Here is a 15,426-nt window from a genome sequence, read left to right on the forward strand (position 1 = left end):
CTGTTTCAGCCCCTCTGTTTCGGCCCCTCTGTTTCTCGCCCTCTGTTTCAGCCCCTCTGTTTCAGACCCTCTGTTTCAGGCCCTCTGTTTCTTGCCCTCTGTTTCAGCCCTTCTGTTTCTCGCCCTCTGTTTCAGCCCCTCTGTTTCAGACCCTCTGTTTCAGCACCTCTGTTTCAGACCCTCTGTTTCAGACCCTCTGTTTCAGACCCTCTGTTTCTCGCCCTCTGTTTCAGACACTCTGTTTCGCGCCCTCTGTTTCGAGCCCTCTGTTTCAGCCCTCTGTTTCAGCCCCTCTGTTTCAGCCCCTCTGTTTCTCGCCCTCTCTTTCTCGCCCTCTGTTTCAGCCCCTCTGTTTCTCGCCCTCTGTTTCGGCCCCTCTGTTTCTCGCCCGCTGTTTCAGACCCTCTGTTTCAGACCCTCTGTTTCAGGCCCTCTGTTTCTTGCCCTCTGTTTCAGCCCTTCTGTTTCTCGCCCTCAGTTTCAGCCCCTCTGTTTCAGACCCTCTGTTTCAGCCCCTCTGTTTCAGACCCTCTGTTTCAGACCCTCTGTTTCAGACCCTCTGTTTCTCACCCTCTGTTTCAGACCCTCTGTTTCGCGCCCTCTGTTTCAGCCCCTCTGTTTCAGCCCCTCAGTTTCAGCCCCTCTGTTTCAGCCCCTCTGTTTCTCGCACTCTGTTTCTCACCCTCTGTTTCAGACCCTCTGTTTCAGCCCCTTTGTTTCAACCCCTGTTTCTCGCCCTCTGTTTCAGCCCCTCTGTTTCAGACCCTCTGTTTCAGCCCCTCTGTTTCAGCCCCTCTGTTTCAGACCCTCTGTTTCAGACCCTCTGTTTCGCGCCCTCTGATTCGCGCCCTCTGTTTCAGCCCCTCTGTTTCAGACCCGCTGTTTCAGCCCTTCTGTTTCTCGCCCTCTGTTTCAGCCCCTCTGTTTCAGACCCTCTGTTTCAGCCCCTCTGTTTCAGACCCTCTGTTTCAGACCCTCTGTTTCAGACCCTCTGTTTCTCGCCCTCTGTTTCAGACCCTCTGTTTCGCGCCCTCTGTTTCGCGCCCTCTGTTTCAGCCCCTCTGTTTCAGCCCCTCTGTTTCTCGCCCTCTCTTTCTCGCCCTCTGTTTCAGCCCCTCTGTTTCTCGCCCTCTGTTTCGGCCCCTCTGTTTCTCGCCCGCTGTTTCAGACCCTCTGTTTCAGACCCTCTGTTTCAGGCCCTCTGTTTCTTGCCCTCTGTTTCAGCCCTTCTGTTTCTCGCCCTCTGTTTCAGCCCCTCTGTTTCAGACCCTCTGTTTCAGCCCCTCTGTTTCAGACCCTCTGTTTCAGACCCTCTGTTTCTCACCCTCTGTTTCAGACCCTCTGTTTCGCGCCCTCTGTTTCAGCCCCTCTGTTTCAGCCCCTCAGTTTCAGCCCCTCTGTTTCAGCCCCTCTGTTTCTCGCACTCTGTTTCTCACCCTCTGTTTCAGACCCTCTGTTTCAGCCCCTTTGTTTCAACCCCTGTTTCTCGCCCTCTGTTTCAGCCCCTCTGTTTCAGACCCTCTGTTTCAGCCCCTCTGTTTCAGCCCCTCTGTTTCAGACCCTCTGTTTCAGACCCTCTGTTTCGCGCCCTCTGATTCGCGCCCTCTGTTTCAGCCCCTCTGTTTCAGACCCGCTGTTTCAGACCCTCTGTTTCTCGCCGTCTGTTTCGGCACCTCTGTTTTTCGCCCTCTGTTTCAGACCCTCGGTTTCAGACACTCTGTTTCAGACCCTCTGTTTCAGACCCTCTGCGTCAGACCCTCTGTTTCACGCCCTCTGTTTCAGACCCTCTGTTTCGCGACCTCTGTTTCAGCCCCTCTGTTTCAGCCCCTCTGTTTCAGCCCCTCTGTTTCTCGCCCTCTGTTTCTCGCCCTCTGTTTCACGCCCTCTGATTCGCGGCCTCTGTTTCGCGCCCTCTGTTTCAGCCCCTCTGTTCCAGACCCTCTGTGTCAGACCCTCTGTTTCACGCCATCTGTTTCGGCCCATCTGTTTCTCGCCCTCTGTTTCGGCCCCTCTGTTTCTCGCCCTCTGTTTCAGACCCTCTGTTTCTCGCCCTCTGTTTCAGCCCCTCTGTTTCAGCCCCTCTGTTTCAGACCCTCTGTTTCTCGCCCTCTGTTTCAGCCCCTCTGTTTCAGCCCCTCTGCGTCAGACCCTCTGTTTCACGCCCTCTGTTTCAGACCCTCTGTTTCGCGACCTCTGTTTCAGCCCCTCTGTTTCAGCCCCTCTGTTTCAGCCCCTCTGTTTCTCGCCCTCTGTTTCTCGCCCTCTGTTTCACGCCCTCTGATTGGCGGCCTCTGTTTCGCGCCCTCTGTTTCAGCCCCTCTGTTCCAGACCCTCTGTGTCAGACCCTCTGTTTCACGCCATCTGTTTCGGCCCATCTGTTTCTCGCCCTCTGTTTCGGCCCCTCTGTTTCTCGCCCTCTGTTTCAGACCCTCTGTTTCTCGCCCTCTGTTTCAGCCCCTCTGTTTCAGCCCCACTGTTTCAGACCCTCTGTTTCTCGCCATCTGTTTCAGACCCTCTGTTTCAGCCCATCTGTTTCAGCCACTCTGTTTCTCGCCCTCTGTTTCAGACCCTCTGTTTCAGCCCCTCTGTTTCAGCCCCTCTGTTTCAGACCCTCTGTTTCTCGTCCTCTGTTTCGCGCCCTCTGTTTCGCGCCCTCTGTTTCAGCCCCTCTGTTTCTCGACCTCTGTTTCTCACCCTCTGTTTCAGACCCTCTGTTTCGCGTCCTCTGTTTCAGCCCCTCTGTTTCAGTCCCTCTGTTTCAGCCACTCTGTTTCTCGCCCTCTGTTTCTCACCCTCTGTTTCAGACCGTCTGTTTCAGCCCCTCTGTTTCAGCCCCGCTGTTTCAGCCCCTCTGTTTCTCGCCCTCTGTTTCAGCCCCTCTGTTTCAGACCCTCTGTTTCAGCCGCTCTGTTTCAGCCCCTCTGTTTCAGACCCTCTGTTTCTCGCCCTTTGTTTCGCGCCCACTGTTTCGCGCCCTCTGTTTCAGCCCCTCTGTTTCAGACCATCTGTTTCTCACCCTCTGTTTCGTCCCCTCTGTTTCTCGCACTCTGTTTCAGACCCTCTTTTTCTCGCCCTCTGTTTCAGCCCCTCTGTTTCAGACCCTCTGTTTCTCACCCTCTGTTTCAGACCCTCTGTTTCGCGCCCTCTGTTTCATGCCCTCTGTTTCAGACCCTCTGTTTCAGGCCCTCTGTTTCTCGCCCTCTGTTTCAGCCCCTCTGTTTCTCGCCCTCTGTTTCAGCCCCTCTGTTTCAGACCCTCTGTTTCAGCCCCTCTGTTTCAGACCCTCTGTTTCAGACGCTCTGTTTCTAGCCCTCTGTTTCGCGCCCTCGGTTTTAGCCCCTCTGTTTCAGACCCTCTGTTTCTCACCCTCTGTTTCAGACCCTCTGTTTCGCGCCCTCTGTTTCATGCCCTTTGTTTCAGACCCTCTGTTTCAAGCCCTCTGTTTCTCGCCCTCTGTTTCAGCACCACTGTTTCTCGCCCTCTGTTTCAGCCCCTCTGTTTCAGACCCTCTGTTTCAGCCCCTCTGTTTCAGACCCTCTGTTTCAGACCCTCTGTTTCTAGCCCTCTGTTTCGCGCCCTCTGTTTCAGACCCTCTGTTTCAGCCCCTCTGTTTCAGCCCCTCTGTTTCTCGCCTTCTGTTTCAGCCCCTCTGTTTCAGACCCTCTGTTTCAGCCCCTCTGTTTCAGCCCCTCTGATTCAGACCCTCTGTTTCTCGCCCTCTGTTTCGCGCCCTCTGTTTCAGCCCCTCTGTTTCTCGCCCTCTGTTTCGGCCCCTCTGTTTCTCGCCCTCTGTTTCAGACCCTCTGTTTCAGACCCTCTGTTTCAGGCCCTCTGTTTCTTGCCCTCTGTTTCAGCCCTTCTGTTTCTCGCCCTCTGTTTCAGCCCCTCTGTTTCAGACCATCTGTTTCAGCCCCTCTGTTTCAGACCCTCTGTTTCAGACCCTCTGTTTCAGACCCTCTGTTTCTCGCCCTCTGATTCAGACCCTCTGTTTCGCGCCCTCTGTTTCAGCCCCTCTGTTTCAGCCCCTCAGTTTCAGCCCCTCTCTTTCAGCCCCTCTGTTTCTCGCACTCTGTTTCTCACCCTCTGTTTCAGACCCTCTGTTTCAGCCCCTCTGTTTCAGCCCCTCTGTTTCTCGCCCTCTGTTTCAGCCCCTCTGTTTCAGACCCTCTGTTTCAGCCCCTCTGTTTCAGACCCTCTGTTTCAGACCCTCTGTTTCTCGCCCTCTGTTTCAGACCTACTGTTTCGCGCCCTCTGTTTCAGCCCCTCTGTTTCAGCCCCTCAGTTTCAGCCCCTCTGTTTCAGCCCCTCTGTTTCTCGCACTCTGTTTCTCACCCTCTGTTTCAGACCCTCTGTTTCAGACCCTCTGTTTCAGCCCCTCTGTTTCTCGCCCTCTGTTTCAGCCCCTCTGTTTCAGACCCTCTGTTTCAGCCCCTCTGTTTAGCCCCTCTGTTTCAGACCCTCTGTTTCTCGCCCTCTCTTTCGCGACCTCTGTTTCGCGCCCTCTGTTTCAGCCCCTCTGTTTCAGACCCTCTGTTTGAGACCCTCTGTTTCCTCGCCCTCTGTTTCAGCACCTCTGTTTCTCGCCGTCTGTTTCGGCCCCTCTGTTTCTCGCCCTCTGTTTCAGACCCTCTGTTTCAGACCCTCTGTTTCAGACCCTCTGATTCTCACCCTCTGTTTCGGCCCCTCTGTTTCAGCCCCTCTGTTTCAGACCCTCTGTTTGTCGCCCGCTGTGTCGGCCCCTCTGATTCTCGCCGTCTGTTTCGGCCCCTCTGTTTCTCGCCCTCTGTTTCAGACCCTCTGTTTCTCGCCCTCTGTTTCAGCCCCTCTTTTTCAGACCCTCTGTTTCAGCCCCTCTGTTTCAGCCCCTCTGTTTCAGCCCCTCTGTTTCTCGCCCTCTGTTTCAGCCCCTCTGTTTCAGACCCTCTGTTTCAGCCCCTCTGTTTCAGCCCCTCTGTTTCGCCCCCTCTGTTTCGCGCCCTCTGTTTCAGCCCCTCTGTTTCAGACCCTCTGTTTCAGACCCTCTGTTTCAGACCCTCTGTTTCTCGTCCTCTGATTCAGCCCCTCTGTTTCTCGCCCTCTGTTTCAGACCCTCTGTTTCAGACCCTCTGTTTCAGCCCCTCTGTTTCAGACCCTCTCTTTCAGACCCTCTGTTTGTCGCCCTCTATTTCAGCCCCTCTGTTTCAGACCCTCTGTTTCTCGCCCTCTGTTTCGGCACCTCTGTTTCTCGCCGTCTGTTTCGGCCCCTCTGTTTCTCGCCCTCTGTTTCAGACCCTCTGTTTCTCACCCTCTGTTTCGGCCCCTCTGTTTCATCCCCTCTGTTTCAGACCCTCTGTTTGTCGCCCGCTGTGTCGGCCCCTCTGATTCTCGCCCTCTGTTTCGGCCCCTGTGTTTCTCGCACTCTGTTTCAGACCCTCTGTTTCTCGCCCTCTGTTTCAGCCCCTCTGTTTCAGCCCCTCTGTTTCAGACCCTCTGTTTCAGCCCCTCTGTTTCAGCCCCTCTGTTTCGCGCCCTCTGTTTCGCGCCCTCTGTTTCTGCCCCTCTGTTTCAGACCCTCTGTTTCAGCCCCTCTGTTTCAGACCCTCTGTTTCAGACCCGCTGCTTCAGACCCTCTGTTTCAGTCCCTCAGTTTCTCGCCCTCTGTTTCAGCCCCTCTGTTTCTCGCCCTCTGTTTTAGCCCCTCTGTTTCAGACCCTCTGTTTCAGCCCCTCTGTTTCAGACCCTCTGTTTCAGACCCTCTGTTTCTCGTCCTCTGATTCAGCCCCTCTGTTTCTCGCCCTCTGTTTCAGCCCCTCTGTTTCAGACCCTCTGTTTCAGCCCCTCTGTTTCAGACCCTCTCTTTCAGACCCTCTGTTTGTCGCCCTCTATTTCAGCCCCTCTGTTTCAGACCCTCTGTTTCTCGCCCTCTGTTTCGGCACCTCTGTTTCTCGCCGTCTGTTTCGGCCCCTCTGTTTCTCGCCCTCTGTTTCAGACCCTCTGTTTCTCACCCTCTGTTTCGGCCCCTCTGTTTCAGCCCCTCTGTTTCAGACCCTCTGTTTGTCGCCCGCTGTGTCGGCCCCTCTGATTCTCGCCCTCTGTTTCGGCCCCTGTGTTTCTCGCACTCTGTTTCAGACCCTCTGTTTCTCGCCCTCTGTTTCAGCCCCTCTGTTTCAGCCCCTCTGTTTCAGACCCTCTGTTTCAGCCCCTCTGTTTCAGCCCCTCTGTTTCGCGCCCTCTGTTTCGCGCCCTCTGTTTCAGCCCCTCTGTTTCAGACCCTCTGTTTCAGCCCCTCTGTTTCAGACCCTCTGTTTCAGACCCGCTGCTTCAGACCCTCTGTTTCAGTCCCTCTGTTTCTCGCCCTCTGTTTCAGCCCCTCTGTTTCTCGCCCTCTGTTTCAGCCCCTCTGTTTCAGACCCTCTGTTTCAGCCCCTCTGTTTCAGACCCTCTGTTTCAGACCCTCTGTTTGTCGCCCTCTGTTTCAGCCCCTCTGTTTCAGACCCTCTGTTTCTCGCCCTCTGTTTCGGCACCTGTGTTTCTCGCCGTCTGTTTTGGCCCCTCTGTTTCTCGCCCTCTGTTTCAGACCCTCTGTTTCAGACCCTCTGTTTCAGACCCTCAGTGTCTCACCCTCTGTTTCGGCCCCTCTGATTCTCGCCCTCTGTTTCAGCCCCTCTGTTTCTCGCCCTCTGTTTCAGACCCTCTGTTTCTCGCCCTCTGTTTCAGCCCCTCTGTTTCAGACCCTCTGTTTCAGACCCTCTGTTTCAGCCCCTCTGTTTCTCGCCCTCTGTTTCAGCCCCTCTGTTTCAGACCCTCTGTTTCAGCCCCTCTGTTTCAGCCCCTCTGTTTCGCGCCCTCTGTTTCGCGCCCTCTGTTTCAGCCCCTCTGTTTCAGACCCTCTGTTTCAGCCCCTATGTTTCAGACCCTCTGTTTCAGACCCGCTGTTTCAGACCCTCTGTTTCAGACCCTCTGTTTCTCGCCCTCTGTTTCAGCCCCTCTGTTCTCGCCCTCTGTTTCAGCCCCTCTGTTTCAGACCCTCTGTTTCAGCCCCTCTGTTTCAGACCCTCTGTTTCAGACCCTCTGTTTGTCACCCTCTGTTTCAGCCCCTCTGTTTCAGACCCTCTGTTTCTCGCCCTCTGTTTCGGCACCTCTGTTTCTCGCCGTCTGTTTCGGCCCCGCTGTTTCGCGCCGTCTGTTTCAGCCCCTCTGTTTCAGCCCCACTTTTTCAGACCCTCTGTTTCAGACCCTCTGTTTCTCGCCCTCTGTATCAGCCCCTCTGTTTCTCGCCCTCTGTTTCGGCCCCTCTGTTTCTCGCCCTCTGTTTCAGACCCTCTGTTTCAGACCCTCTGTTTAAGGCCCTCTGTTTCTTGCCCTCTGTTTCAGCCCTTCTGTTTCTCGCCCTCTGTTTCAGCCCCTCTGTTTCAGACCCTCTGTTTCAGCCCCTCTGTTTCAGCCCCTCTGTTTCAGACCCTCTGTTTCAGACCCTCTGTTTCTCGCCCTCTGTTTCAGACCCTCTGTTTCGCGCCCTCTGTTTCAGCCCCTCTGTTTCAGCCCCACTGTTTCAGCCCCTCTGTTTCAGCCCCTCTGTATCTCGACCTCTGTTTCTCACCCTCTGTTTCAGACCCTCTGTTTCAGCCCCTCTGTTTCAACCCCTCTGTTTCTCGCCCTCTGTTTCAGCCCCTCTGTTTCAGACCCTCTGTTTCAGCCCCTCTGTTTCAGCCGCTCTGTTTCAGACCCTCTGTTTCTCGCCCTCTGTTTCGCGACCTCTGTTTCGCGCCCTCTGTTTCAGCCCCTCTGTTTCAGACCCTCTGTTTCTCGCCCTCTGTTTCGCACCTCTGTTTCTCGCCGTCTGTTTCGGCCCCTCTGTTTCTCGCCCTCTGTTTCAGACCCTCTGTTTCAGACCCTCTGTTTCAGACCCTCTGTTTCTCACCCTCTGTTTCGGCCCCTCTGTTTCAGACCCTCTGTTTCAGACCCTCTGTATGTCGCCCGCTGTGTCGGCCCCTCTGATTCCCGCCCTCTGTTTCGGCCCCTCTGTTTCTCGCCCTCTGTTTCAGACCCTCTGTTTCTCGCCCTCTGTTTCAGCCCCTCTGTTTCAGACCCTCTGTTTCAGCCCCTCTGTTTCAGCCCCTCGGTTTCTCGCCCTCTGTTTCAGCCCCTCTGTTTCAGCCCCTCTGTTTCGCGCCCTCTGTTTCGCGCCCTCTGTTTCAGCCCCTCTGTTTCAGCCCCTATGTTTCAGACCCTCTGTTTCAGACCCGCTGTTTCAGACCCTCTGTTTCAGAGCCTCTGTTTCTCGCCCTCTGTTTCAGCCCCTCTGTTTCTCGCCCTCTGTTTCAGCCCCTCTGTTTCAGACCCTCTGTTTCAGCCCCTCTGTTTCAGACCCTCTGTTTCAGACCCTCTGATTGTCGCCCTCTGTTTCAGCCCCTTTGTTTCAGACCCTCTGTTTCTCGCCCTCTGTTTCGGCACCTCTGTTTCTCGCCGTCTGTTTCGGCCCCTCTGTTTCTCGCCCTCTGTTTCAGACCCTCTGTTTCAGACCCTCTGTTTCTCACCCTCTGTTTCGGCACCTCTGTTTCAGACCCTCTGTTTCAGACCCTCTGTTTGTCGCCCGCTGTGTCGGCCCCTCTGATTCTCGCCCTCTGTTTCGGCCCCTGTGTTTCTCGCACTCTGTTTCAGACCCTCTGTTTCTCGCCCTCTGTTTCAGACCCTCTGTTTCGCGCCCTCTGTTTCATGCCCTCTGTTTCAGACCCTCTGTTTCAAGCCCTCTGTTTCTCGCCCTCTGTTTCAGCCCCTCTGTTTCAGACCCTCTGTTTCTCACCCTCTGTTTCAGACCCTCTGTTTCGCGCCCTCTGTTTCATGCCCTCTGTTTCAGACCCTCTGTTTCAAGCCCTCTGTTTCTCGCCCTCTGTTTCAGCCCCTCTGTTTCTCGCCCTCTGTTTCAGCCCCTCTGTTTCAGACCCTCTGTTTCAGCCCCTCTGTTTCAGACCCTCTGTTTCAGACCCTCTGTTTCAAGCCCTCTGTTTCGCGCCCTCTGTTTCAGACCCTCTGTTTCAGCCCCTCTGTTTCAGCCCCTCTGTTTCAGCCCCTCTGTTTCTCGCCTTCTGTTTCAGCCCCTCTGTTTCAGACCCTCTGTTTCAGCCCCTCTGTTTCAGCCCCTCTGATTCAGACCCTCTGTTTCTCGCCCTCTGTTTCGCGCCCTCTGTTTCAGCCCCTCTGTTTCTCCCCCTCTGTTTCGGCCCCTCTGTTTCTCGCCCTCTGTTTCAGACCCTCTGTTTCAGACCCTCTGTTTCAGGCCCTCTGTTTCTTGCCCTCTGTTTCAGCCCTTCTGTTTCTCGCCCTCTGTTTCAGCCCCTCTGTTTCAGACCCTCTGTTTCAGCCCCTCTGTTTCAGACCCTCTATTTCAGACCCTCTGTTTCAGACCCTCTGTTTCTCGCCCTCTGATTCAGACCCTCTGTTTCGCGCCCTCTGTTTCAGCCCCTCTGTTTCAGCCCCTCAGTTTCAGCCCCTCTTTTTAAGCCCCTCTGTTTCTCGCACTCTGTTTCTCACCCTCTGTTTCAGACCCTCTGTTTCAGCCCCTCTGTTTCAGACCCTCTGTTTCTCGCCCTCTGTTTCAGCTCCTCTGTTTCAGACCCTCTGTTTCAGACCCTCTGTTTCAGCCCCTCTGTTTCAGACCCTCTGTTTCTCGCCCTCTGTTTCGCGACCTCTGTTTCGCGCCCTCTGTTTCAGCCCCTCTGTTTCAGCCCCTCTGTTTCAGCCCCTCTGTTTCAGACCCTCTGTTTCAGACCCTCTGTTTCTCGCCCTCTGTTTCAGACCCTCTGTTTCGCGCCCTCTGTTTCAGCCCCTCTGTTTCAGCCCCTCAGTTTCAGCCCCTCTGTTTCAGCCCCTCTGTTTCTCGCACTCTGTTTCTCACCCTCTGTTTCAGACCCTCTGTTTCAGCCCCTCTGTTTCAGCCCCTCTGTTTCTCGCCCTCTGTTTCAGCCCCTCTGTTTCAGACCCTCTGTTTCAGCCCCTCTGTTTCAGCCCCTCTGTTTCAGACCCTCTGTTTCTCGCCCTCTGTTTCGCGACTTCTGTTTCGCGCCCTCTGTTTCAGCCCCTCTGTTTCAGACCCTCTGTTTCAGACCCTCTGTTTCCTCGCCCTCTGTTTCAGCACCTCTGTTTCTCGCCGTCTGTTTCGGCCCCTCTGTTTCTCGCCCTCTGTTTCAGACCCTCTGTTTCAGACCCTCTGTTTCAGACCCTCTGATTCTCACCCTCTGTTTCGGCCCCTCTGTTTCAGCCCCTCTGTTTCAGACCCTCTGTTTGTCGCCCGCTGTGTCGGCCCCTCTGATTCTCGTGGTCTGTTTCGGCCCCTCTGTTTCTCGCCCTCTGTTTCAGACCCTCTGTTTCTCGCCCTCTGTTTCAGCCCCTCTTTTTCAGACCCTCTGTTTCAGACCCTCTGTTTCAGCCCCTCTGTTTCAGCCCCTCTGTTTCTCGCCCTCTGTTTCAGCCCCTCTGTTTCAGACCCTCTGTTTCAGCCCCTCTGTTTCAGCCCCTCTGTTTCGCGCCCTCTGTTTCGCGCCCTCTGTTTCAGCCCCTCTGTTTCAGACCCTCTGTTTCAGCCCCTCTGTTTCAGACCCTCTGTTTCTCGTCCTCTGATTCAGCCCCTCTGTTTCTCGCCCTCTGTTTCAGCCCCTCTGTTTCAGACCCTCTGTTTCAGCCCCTCTGTTTCAGACCCTCTCTTTCAGACCCTCTGTTTGTCGCCCTCTGTTTCAGCCACTCTGTTTCAGACACTCTGTTTCTCGCCCTCTGTTTCGGCACCTCTGTTTCTCGCCGTCTGTTTCGGCCCCTCTGTTTCTCGCCCTCTGTTTCAGACCCTCTGTTTCAGACCCTCTGTTTCTCTCCCTCTGTTTCGGCCCCTCTGTTTCAGCCCCTCTGTTTCAGACCCTCTGTTTGTCGCCCGCTGTGTCGGCCCCTCTGATTCTCGCCCTCTGTTTCGGCCCCTGTGTTTCTCGCACTCTGTTTCAGACCCTCTGTTTCTCGCCCTCTGTTTCAGCCCCTCTGTTTCAGCCCCTCTGTTTCAGACCCTCTGTTTCAGCCCCTCTGTTTCAGCCCCTCTGTTTCGCGCCCTCTGTTTCGCGCCCTCTGTTTCAGCCCCTCTGTTTCAGACCCTCTGTTTCAGCCCCTCTGTTTCAGACCCTCTGTTTCAGACCCGCTGCTTCAGACCCTCTGTTTCAGACCCTCTGTTTCTCGCCCTCTGTTTCAGCCCCTCTGTTTCTCGCCCTCTGTTTCAGCCCCTCTGTTTCAGACCCTCTGTTTCAGCCCCTCTGTTTCAGACCCTCTGTTTCAGACCCTCTGTTTGTCGCCCTCTGTTTCAGCCCCTCTGTTTCAGACCGTCTGTTTGTCGCCCGCTGTGTCTGCCCCTCTGATTCTCGCCCTCTGTTTCGGCCCCTCTGTTTCTCACCCTCTGTTTCAGACCCTCTGTTTCTCGCCCTCTGTTTCAGCCCCTCTGTTTCAGACCCTCTGTTTCAGACTCTCTGTTTCAGCCCCTCTGTTTCTCGCCCTCTGTTTCAGCCCCTCTGTTTCAGACCCTCTGTTTCAGCCCCTCTGTTTCAGCCCCTCTGTTTCGCGCCCTCTGTTTCGCGCCCTCTGTTTCAGCCCCTCTGTTTCAGACCCTCTGTTTCAGCCCCTATGTTTCAGACCCTCTGTTTCAGACCCGCTGTTTCAGACCCTCTGTTTCAGACCCTCTGTTTCTCGCCCTCTGTTTCAGCCCCTCTGTTCTCGCCCTCTGTTTCAGCCCCTCTGTTTCAGACCCTCTGTTTCAGCCCCTCTGTTTCAGACCCTCTGTTTCAGACCCTCTGTTTGTCGCCCTCTGTTTCAGCCCCTCTGTTTCAGACCCTCTGTTTCTCGCCCTCTGTTTCGGCACCTCTGTTTCTCGCCGTCTGTTTCGGCCCCTCTGTTTCGCGCCGTCTGTTTCAGCCCCTCTGTTTCAGCCCCACTGTTTCAGACCCTCTGTTTCAGACCCTCTGTTTCTCGCCCTCTGTATCAGCCCCTCTGTTTCTCGCCCTCTGTTTCGGCCCCTCTGTTTCTCGCCCTCTGTTTCAGACCCTCTGTTTCAGACCCTCTGTTTAAGGCCCTCTGTTTCTTGCCCTCTGTTTCAGCCCTTCTGTTTCTCACCCTCTGTTTCAGCCCCTCTGTTTCAGACCCTCTGTTTCAGCCCCTCTGTTTCAGCCCCTCTGTTTCAGACCCTCTGTTTCAGACCCTCTGTTTCTCGCCCTCTGTTTCAGACCCTCTGTTTCGCGCCCTCTGTTTCAGCCCCTCTGTTTCAGCCCCACTGTTTCAGCCCCTCTGTTTCAGCCCCTCTGTATCTCGCCCTCTGTTTCTCACCCTCTGTTTCAGACCCTCTGTTTCAGCCCCTCTGTTTCAGCCCCTCTGTTTCTCGCCCTCTGTTTCAGCCCCTCTGTTTCAGACCCTCTGTTTCAGCCCCTCTGTTTCAGCCGCTCTGTTTCAGACCCTCTGTTTCTCGCCCTCTGTTTCGCGACCTCTGTTTCGCGCCCTCTGTTTCAGCCCCTCTGTTTCAGACCCTCTGTTTCTCGCCCTCTGTTTCGCACCTCTGTTTCTCGCCGTCTGTTTCGGCCCCTCTGTTTCTCGCCCTCTGTTTCAGACCCTCTGTTTCAGACCCTCTGTTTCAGACCCTCTGTTTCTCACCCTCTGTTTCGGCCCCTCTGTTTCAGACCCTCTGTTTCAGACCCTCTGTATGTCGCCCGCTGTGTCGGCCCCTCTGATTCCCGCCCTCTGTTTCGGCCCCTCTGTTTCTCGCCCTCTGTTTCAGACCCTCTGTTTCTCGCCCTCTGTTTCAGCCCCTCTGTTTCAGACCCTCTGTTTCAGCGCCTCTGTTTCAGCCCCCCTGTTTCTCGCCCTCTGTTTCAGCCCCTCTGTTTCAGCCCCTCTGTTTCGCGCCCTCTGTTTCGCGCCCTCTGTTTCAGCCCCTCTGTTTCAGACCCTCTGTTTCAGCCCCTCTGTTTCAGACCCTCTGTTTCAGCCCCTCTGATTCAGCCCCTCTGTTTCAGCCCCTCTGTTTCTCGCCTTCTGTTTCAGCCCCTCTGTTTCAGACCCTCTGTTTCAGCCCCTCTGTTTCAGCCCCTCTGATTCAGACCCTCTGTTTCTCGCCCTCTGTTTCGCGCCCTCTGTTTCAGCCCCTCTGTTTCTCGCCCTCTGTTTCGGCCCCTCTGTTTCTCGCCCTCTGTTTCAGACCCTCTGTTTCAGACCCTCTGTTTCAGGCCCTCTGTTTCTTGCCCTCTGTTTCAGCCCTTCTGTTTCTCGCCCTCTGTTTCAGCCCCTCTGTTTCAGACCCTCTGTTTCAGCCCCTCTGTTTCAGACCCTCTGTTTCAGACCCTCTGTTTCAGACCCTCTGTTTCTCGCCCTCTGTTTCAGACCCTCTGTTTCGCGCCCTCTGTTTCAGCCCCTCTGTTTCAGCCCCTCAGTTTCAGCCCCCCTGTTTCAGCCCGTCTGTTTCTCGCACTCTGTTTCTCACCCTCTGTTTCAGACCCTCTGTTTCAGCCCCTCTGTTTCAGCCCCTCTGTTTCTCGCCCTCTGTTTCAGCCCCTCTGTTTCAGACCCTCTGTTTCAGCCCCTCTGTTTCAGACCCTCTGTTTCAGACCCTCTGTTTCTCGCCCTCTGTTACGCGACCTCTGTTTCGCGCCCTCTGTTTCAGCCCCTCTGTTTCAGCCCCTCTGTTTCAGACCCTCTGTTTCAGACCCTCTGTTTCTCGCCCTCTGTTTCAGACCCTCTGTTTCGCGCCCTCTGTTTCAGCCCCTCTGTTTCAGCCCCTCAGTTTCAGCCCCTCTGTTTCAGCCCCTCTGTTTCTCGCACTCTGTTTCTCACCCTCTGTTTCAGACCCTCTGTTTCAGCCCCTCTGTTTCAGCCCCTCTGTTTCTCGCCCTCTGTTTCAGCCCCTCTGTTTCAGACGTTCTGTTTCAGCCCCTCTGTTTAGCCCCTCTGTTTCAGACCCTCTGTTTCTCGCCCTCTGTTTCGCGACCTCTGTTTCGCGCCCTCTGTTTCAGCCCCTCTGTTTCAGACCCTCTGTTTCAGACCCTCTGTTTCCTCGCCCTCTGTTTCAGCACCTCTGTTTCTCGCCGTCTGTTTCGGCCCCTCTGTTTCTCGCCCTCTGTTTCAACCCTCTGTTTCAGACCCTCTGTTTCAGACCCTCTGATTCTCACCCTCTGTTTCGGCCCCTCTGTTTCAGCCCCTCTGTTTCAGACCCTCTGTTTGTCGCCCGCTGTGTCGGCCCCTCTGATTCTCGCCGTCTGTTTCGGCCCCTCTGTTTCTCGCCCTCTGTTTCAGACCCTCTGTTTCACGCCCTCTGTTTCAGCCCCTCTTTTTCAGACCCTCTGTTTCAGACCCTCTGTTTCAGCCCCTCTGTTTCAGCCCCTCTGTTTCTCGCCCTCTGTTTCAGCCCCTCTGTTTCAGACCCTCTGTTTCAGCCCCTCTGTTTCGCGCCCTCTGTTTCACGCCCTCTGTTTCAGCCCCTCTGTTTCAGACCCTCTGTTTCAGACCCTCTGTTTCAGACTCTCTGTTTCTCGTCCTCTGATTCAGCCCCTCTGTTTCTCGCCCTCTGTTTCAGCCCCTCTGTTTCAGACCCTCTGTTTCAGCCCCTCTGTTTCAGACCCTCTCTTTCAGACCCTCTGTTTGTCGCCCTCTGTTTCAGCCCCTCTGTTTCAGACCCTCTGTTTCTCGCCCTCTGTTTTGGCACCTCTGTTTCTCGCCGTCTGTTTCGACCCCTCTGTTTCTCGCCCTCTGTTTCAGACCCTCTGTTTCAGACCCTCTGTTTCTCACCCTCTGTTTCGGCCCCTCTGTTTCAGCCCCTCTGTTTCAGACCCTCTGTTTGTCGCCCGCTGTGTCGGCCCCTCTGATTCTCGCCCTCTGTTTCGGCCCCTGTGTTTCTCGCACTCTGTTTCAGACCCTCTGTTTCTCGCCCTCTGTTTCAGCCCCTCTGTTTCAGCCCCTCTGTTTCAGACCCTCTGTTTCAGCCCCTCTGTTTCAGCCCCTCTGTTTCTCGCCCTCTGTTTCGCGACCTCTGTTTCGCGCCCTCTGTTTCAGCCCCTCTGTTTCAGCCCCTCAGTTTCAGCCCCCCTGTTTCAGCCCGTCTGTTTCTCGCACTCTGTTTCTCACCCTCTGTTTCAGACCCTCTGTTTCAGCCCCTCTGTTTCAGCCCCTCTGTTTCTCGCCCTCTGTTTCAGCCCCTCTGTTTCAGACCCTCTGTTTCAGCCCCTCTGTTTCAGACCCTCTGTTTCAGACCCTCTGTTTCTCGCCCTCTGTTTCACGACCTCTGTTTCGCGCCCTCTGTTTCAGCCCCTCTGTTTCAGCCCCTCTGTTTCAGACCCTCTGTTTCAGACCCTCTGTTTCTCGCCCTCTGTTTCAGACCCTCTGTTTCGCGCCCTCTGTTTCAGCCCCTCTGTTTCAGCCCCTCAGTTTCAGCCCCTCTGTTTC

This window comes from Chiloscyllium punctatum, chromosome 48, assembly GCF_047496795.1.
Source record: "Chiloscyllium punctatum isolate Juve2018m chromosome 48, sChiPun1.3, whole genome shotgun sequence".
Classification (NCBI taxonomy): Eukaryota; Metazoa; Chordata; class Chondrichthyes; order Orectolobiformes; family Hemiscylliidae; genus Chiloscyllium; species Chiloscyllium punctatum.